Source organism: Heloderma suspectum, chromosome 1 (genome assembly GCF_057233095.1).
Source record: "Heloderma suspectum isolate Gila_16-S chromosome 1, 16-S_ref, whole genome shotgun sequence".
In the NCBI taxonomy this organism is placed as follows: domain Eukaryota; kingdom Metazoa; phylum Chordata; class Lepidosauria; order Squamata; family Helodermatidae; genus Heloderma; species Heloderma suspectum.
Genome location: NC_139458.1, coordinates 350,376,674 through 350,384,214, shown reverse-complemented (window position 1 = coordinate 350,384,214; position 7,541 = coordinate 350,376,674).

The following is a 7,541-nucleotide window of genomic DNA, read 5'->3' as shown; positions in this document are numbered from 1 at the left end:
CAAGTAGTTGGTTCCACCCCATCCCTAAACTAGAAATGGTAGCCTTCCTCTAGGCCTTCTGCCCCACAGATACCTCTCTGATCATAAAGAAGCACTGTGTAAGGGGCAGGTCAGGGGTCCCAACACTTGAGTAAAGTGTTAGAGAACACTTCTCTAAGTATGACTCCCATGTTTGGATGTGGTGCAGCAGTGGTGGAATTTTGCCACCAATCAATCACTGTAGGAAACGACAGGCACCCACAATCCATCCTTCAATGGGATCAAGCTATGTCAATACTTTGGGACATCCAGTTGTCCTAATAAAGTGATTATGCTTTTGCTGCTTAAGAAGATTGCAGCTAAAGACCAATTACTAAAACTGTAATTGTGACAGTTTATACTGTACAATTTACAAACTTCATGTGAGGGTTGTGCCACAAATGCAACACTGTATGCAGGTTAAAGTCTGGATTCTTCCCAGGGCTGGCCCACCTGGGAAGTGTTAGGTGTCTGCATCAGGCAGCAGAGTGGGAAGAGCAGTGAATTCCACCCTCCCTGTGCCCCCGCTTCCTCCAGTGGGTGCTCTAAAGAGCCCAGTCAGCTGCTCTCTCATCGTGGCATTTGCTGCAGTGAGAGAATGGCTGGCTAGGCTCTCTGGAGCAACTGTCCACCCTCTACTTCCCTTATTGAGAGCTACATGGCCAGAAGGAGTGGCGGTGGGCCTCTTATGAGACCCCAGATGGCTGCTTCTTCCAGCCACAGGGCTTTCCATAGAGCCAGTGAGTTGGCAGCAGCAAAGTTAAGGGGGGTCCAGGATGAGGGATGGGAGATGGGAGTAGGGTTCATGGGATAGCAGATGGTGGTAGGGGGGCACAATGTGGCAGTGTGATGTGGCGATGTGATATGGCAGTGAGAGAGCTCACTGGGGTTGATCCTTATGTGTCTTTAACATTTGATAGTAGTAAAAATGGCACAATGTTATGTTTTGGCAATTAGCAGTGCAACAGTACCGGCAGTGATCTGTTCCCTTCAACTAGTATGGATATATATATATATATATATATTTAAAAGATGGTTACAAAAGAATCCTAAAAATGTGTGTATGTGTTTAGGTATATAAATATAGAGCTATAGACAGTAGATCATGCAGATATTCTGAGTGACCTTTAGGAGAAATAGTCAGTTTGGTGTAGTTCTGTGGGCACTTCTCCCCCACCCCTCGCCAACCTGTCAGCATAGAAAAGTGTAGGAAAATGGAATGGGAGGAAACAGACCAACAAGAAGTCTGGTGATGGAGAAAGAACATCCCAAGCTGGGTCTTCCTGACCCTTGGAGAATCCTTAGAAAGAGTCCATGCTTTCCCAAGAATTCCTCTCAAAAGGTTCAGATCAAGATGTGTTGCTTTCCCCCATTAAGTAGAGAGCCTGCTTAAACAGGTGCATGCTAATGTAGTAAATTCTCTGAAAGGTATAGTGCCTTTTTCCTGCCACAGACTAACATGTGCATTCTTCTAGAACTTTTTTTTGGTGGGGGATGATAATACCTTGGAGCACGCAATCTAAATTTGATAGTGGAGGAGGCAACAGAAGACAGGGAGTGGGGGGACACAAGGTTAAGAGGTGATGTAAATGCACAAATACAGTTTAGCTTGATTAGGCTTATTTTTGGTTCAGGCTAAGTATTATTTACACATGCCAGGCCATAAACCACACAGAACCAATCTGGCACTAAGGGCATTTTGCCTTAACAGCGAGCCTCTCCTGCCACATAAGCTGCATTGTATATTCCGAGCATACAATTCCCAACATTTGTTCAGAGCTGTATGCTATGAATGGGGGCACGCAGCACACATGGAGGGAAGGATCCCTTTTAAGGCATAAAGCCTTAGTCCCACATTGTACCTGGGAATAAAAGAGCACTTCTGTTACACCACAAAGGGCACCATCCGCTAGGAAATTCTCTTGTGCAGGCTCCATTGAAATAGATGGTACATGCCTAAGAATATGTACTGCTCTCCTAATCATTTCAATGGCACTTGCACAGGAGACCTTCCCAGTGACTGGTTCTAATAGCAATGAATTGGGAATATAGAATCATGGGGCCAAACTCAGTATAATACAGGAGATCCATGAATATGAATTCATGAAGATAAAAGCAGCCATCTGAGACTTGAATGAAACCAGGGCTATGGTACTGGTACAGGTATGGTGTGAGCTTCAAGATATGGTGACCATTCCATCAGCCCTGATGAAAGACCTCCCCCGTGAAGCCTCCTCCCCCCTCAGCTCTCATCACCCCCACAGCCATTCCAGCAGAGGGAGATGAACAGGGGAGCAGGGCCATTCTACCAGCCCTGCTGAAAGACTACTTCATTTTTTCCTCTTCCCTCCACATTTTCCTTGTGCATCATGTCTTTTGAGATTGTAAGCCTGTGGGCAGGGCCCATCTTGTTTAACTGAGAGCCAATGTGGTCTAGTGGTGAGAGTGTTGGACTGGGAGTTGAGATCCGGGTTCTAGTCCCCACTCAGCCATGAAAGCTCACTGGGTGACTTTGGGCCAGTCACACACTCTCAGCCCAACCTACCTCACAGGGTTGTTGTTGTGAGGATAAAATGGAGAGGAAGAGGATTATGTACAATGCCTTGGGTTTCCTTAAGGAAGAAAAAAGGCAGGATATAAATGTAATAAATGAATGAATGAATGAATAAAATTGATTGTATATAAGTCACTCTGGGAGCTTTTGTTGTCTGAGGAGTGGGATAAAGACACTTAAACAAACAACAAACAAACAAACAAACAAATAATATGGCACCTCTATGGTTTCCCCTGCAGGACAAATAGCAGCTTCAGTGTGTGTGTGTGTGTGTGTGTGTGTATGTGTGTTAAACTGGGAAAATGGCATGGGAGGAATGAGCTGTGTGCCCCAGTGCCACATGTCTGATCGAATTAGCCCCCCCCCTTCCATCACTGTGGTGCTTTTAACTTTTTTAAAGAAAATGGCAGATCCTCTTCATAGAACTGCTGAATGGGGCAAACTAAATGTAGGGCAAAGCCAAGGGTGATTCATTTTGGCACAGTTCCTTATGTTCATTAACCACAGTGAGAACTGTTGTCGACAAGAAACCACAGGTCACCCTGAAATGATGTGCTTAGTTATATGCATTGTCTGAAAACAACATTGCAGCTACCTTGTATTTGCATGGCATGTTTTTTGGGTAGGTGATTGAGGTCAAGAAGCAATCAGCCGCATGCTTTGAGCTATGCCTTACTTCTTTTGATTACACATGCTGACTAGTAGAAAGTGTTCTTTGGAGCAACTACTGTGACTTTTTCCTCCAAACACAGCATTACAAGAATGCGTCCAAGGAAGGCCTGGGGCTAGCTGACTGTTTGATTATGTCATGCAGGCTGTAGCCATCTGTCTGGGGCTGATCTGGCAATGTGTGATAAAACCCGCAAGGTACAAATCATTAATGCAATAAACAAACAGAGCTCCTACTGGTTGGTGGTGGGGGCGGGAATTCATGTGCTTCCTAAGCTCAGTTGAGATTTTCTTTAGATTTTATTAGACACTGGATTTTGCCTGTTGAATTTGCTCCAGTGATGAAACTCCAGTGATCAAGCGTCTGCTAACAATGCCTTTTTCTTGGATGCAAAATCCACTTTCATTGTACTGCCTCTTTGGTATGAGGAACTGAACTGTTCATCCTTTTTCAGTTGCATTTGTTGCCCATTTTTTTGCCTGCAATCCAGATGTTTCCATTCAGGAAAATCCTTTTGTTTCAGATATACCACAATTCCCCAGCATTCACATTGCGATATATTGTTGCTGGGAAAATGGAATCCACCCCCCACCCCTGCCCCACTAGTGAGACCCTTGGCATTTGGAGTGCGGCCTGTAAAAATTGACCCCCACTGGACAATTGTTGTGACAACACTAATGATGAGCAACACATAACTTCATTTACTTTGTTATTGCATTTGTATGTCACCCATCCTCCAAGGAGCTGTGGGTGGCATGCTAGGGTAGTTTCCCATCTTTTCCTCAAAATAACTCTGTAAAGTAGATTATGCTGAGAGGTGGTGACGTTCTATGTCTGGTCAGTGCTGAGCAGGGTATCCGTTGTCCTTGATCAACACGTCCTGTTTGCTTATCTAAGGGGAGGCAAAGTGGGTAGTTGCCTAGGGCAGCAAGAGATCCAGGCCAGGGTGCCAAATAAGCCTCAAGCAGACAGCAGCAATCATGGCTGGGCAAAGCTTGGCACAAAGTAAAGGAAAATACTGCAATGGCTAGTCCAGGTTGCAGCCACATGCTAGTTTAGATCACAGTATTTTCCCTTGTGTGAGAGGCAGCAAGCTGAACCAATCAGCTCACTAAGTTTGGAGGGTGTGTAGCCAATGAGGGCATTAGAGTGGTTAGAGGCGCTGTGAACTCATTCCATGCTGTTCAGGAACAAAAAGTGGTACCACTGGAGGGGGTGCCAATATTGTACCTCGTCAAGGACAACAACATTGTACCTCACCGACAGCACCAAAAACAAAATACCTTGAGATGGCCCTGTGTTAGCCACGATCACCCTTTGTTGCAACTTTTAAACTAACTTGCAAAGAACAGCCTTGAGTCTTTAGAACAGAACTAAGTTTGATAAATCCATTGACTGCCACTGGGGTCAGGGTAGAGAGAGATATGCAGCATGTCAGGAGGACACATTATGGAGAGGGAGAATTTGACATGGGGCGCCCATTTTCAGGGGCAGTCCTGTGTTCATCCCAACAAACCATGGCGTAGTAGTAAATTTTGAGGTGCAGCCACTCATCATGACAGTTGCCTTAGCAACACCCCCAGGTAGAGTCCCAAAATGCAAGCGGCTCTGTTGGTCCATGTCAACAAACCAGTTCCAGATGTTTTCATTTCCACCAGGAGCAGCTCTTTTGCAAAGCTAATAGGTTTTAACTGCCCATTCAAGACCAGCTACCCCAAAATACTTTGCACTGCTAAAGGGAACAATATATTGCTGCTCGGAAAATTCACCCCTCCCCCCAAGAGCACTGCAGCTAAGCTCAGAGGAAACAGGGAATTCTGAGGGTGGCAGAGGATGCCAGCATCCCTGTTCATAAAGACATGTGGGCCCTGGTTCCACTACACTAGTGCCAACAAATAGGACTTTGTAGATGAAACTGAAAAGGAGCTTCTCCAACCTTCTGTGAATTGGAGCCCCAGGCAATCCCTTTCCCCTCTTTGCATGCTAAACACCCACCCCTGATGCACAGGAGTGTACATTATCCTGCCTTTAAAATGGTATGGGAAGGCTTTCAGTGGAAGCTGGTGGCTCTGAGTTTGGTGGGGCTGTGCATCCATTCTGGGTTTCAGTCAGAACCAGCCAGAATTCTAAAGGAGCTATCCAAAGTATTGACCCTATCCACAAAATGAGTTTAGTATCTTGGGTAGCTCCTTTAGAATTCTGGCTGGCTCTGACTGAAACCCAGAATGGATGCACAGCCCCACTGAAATGGGAACCACCAGCCTCCACTGACTACATGTCCATCCAAGTCCTTCCTTCCTGTAGAAGGGCATTGTAGCCTGTATAACACATTCTTTTCTTTGAACTGAACTGAACTATGTTAAGTCTAAAATGCAGTGGTAGCATGCATTCAATGGACTGTCTGGATTTGATCATGCATTTTTTAATTACATTTCTATACTGTCCAATAGCCAAAACTCTCAGGGTGGTTCATAAAACCAGGTCCCAGGGCATGGTCTGAAGGCACATGAGGCAGCCACCTTGCTGAAGCTAAGCAGGTTTGGGTCTGGTCAGTGCTTGGAGGGGAGACCACCTGGGAACCACATGTAGCCACCTTGAGTTCCATGATGGAAGAAAGGTGGGATATAAATGAAATAAAACAAAACAAATAAAACAAGACTTCAAACCATAAAATATAATAACATAACAAAACATAATATAACACCTTTAAAAGTTAAAAGAACAGAGTAAAAACCAGATTAAAAAAAACCAAAGTAAAAGTCAGCAGCAGTGTGAAGATCTTAAAATACACTAAGACGCAGTCCTATGCATGTTTTCTGAACATGCATAGAGTCCCCCCCCCCCACTAACATTTTGTTTTAATTAACCGAGGGACTAAAAAGCCTGGGAGAATAAAAAAAGGTCTGCAAGTGGTGCTGAAAATACCACCATGTAGGTTACAATGAGCCTCTTTGGGGAAAGCATTTCACAACTGGGAAGCCACCACTGAAAAGTCCCTCTCCTTATTAGACACCTGTCTCACCTCATTTGATGAGGACACCGGAGAAGGGCCTCTGAAAAAGATCTTAAGGTCTGGGCAGGTATATGGGAGGAGATGATCCTTCAAATTGCGGTCATAGGCACTATTAGTCCAGGTTGTATCACTTAGCACTAGGGATGCTGTGAAAAGCTTTGAGGTTCCTAGACTACCTTCCTGTCAATTGTCTCCTGAACCTCAGCCTATTCTTCTTCTGGCTTGTCCTACCTAACTGAATGTAGAGAGACTGAGAACAATATGCCTAAGGCCTTCATATTCTTGTAAGCTTTGGGGTGTTCCAACCACACTGAAGAATAGGAAGTAGCAAGGGAGTGAATTGCATAGGGCAGGGGTGGGCAGAAAGTAGATCTCCAGATGTTCTGGAGTGTTCTGGACCATTGTCCATGCTGGCAGGGGCTTCTGGGAGTTGAAGTCCAAAATATCTAGAGGTCTACCTTCTGTCTACCCCTGCCCAGTGCAATCCACTCCCTTGCCCCTTCCTATTCATCAGTGTATAGGTATAGGGGACCTATATAGGCAGAGTAGGGTTCTGCAGCATCTGCAGTTAGCTCTGGTAGAATTTCAGATGGGAAGCGCGTCAGAAAAATAAGTTGTAACAAGTCATTGGCCTATTCTCATTGTCATTTCTGGGGAATGGCTGGATTCTGCATTCCAGGGTATGGATTTCTCCATGGATATACTGGGATCGAGGCCTGTTACATCTCCTTTAAAGAGTTCAATATGGATTATCCATCACAATAATTTCTGTATAATATCTCAGTATCCAGAACCATCTGTAACCGTTAAACCACCATCTTTAGGTGACTTATTTGTGTCTAAACAGAAGACAGGCCACTTGTCTAGCTTGGTTCTAGAAGCAAGCACTTTTTTTTCAGGCTAGACTTTTTTTCAGGCTACATGCACTCACTCCATCTAATATAGCTATTAAAATGTTATGTTGACTTCCCTGCCCTGAGATCAGATGGATGGGTCTTGGTTGGAGCTCATTCACTGAAATTGCTGGCAGGATTTCATTAACTGATGACTGGTAAACAACTTGTTTCTATGATTCACTAAGAGGAGACTCTGGCAATCCCCTGCCCCCCCACTGCCCCCGGGCTTATTAGAGCTCTATTGCCATTCTCTGTCTCTTGGGACCTGCACATGCTCTGACTGGCTAGTACAAGGAATGCACCACAATTCCCATATCCATGTCCGGAACTGTCTGTGTGCCTCTGTCATTACACATATTTGGGGGGCTCCAAAGCATCAAGATGTTGCAC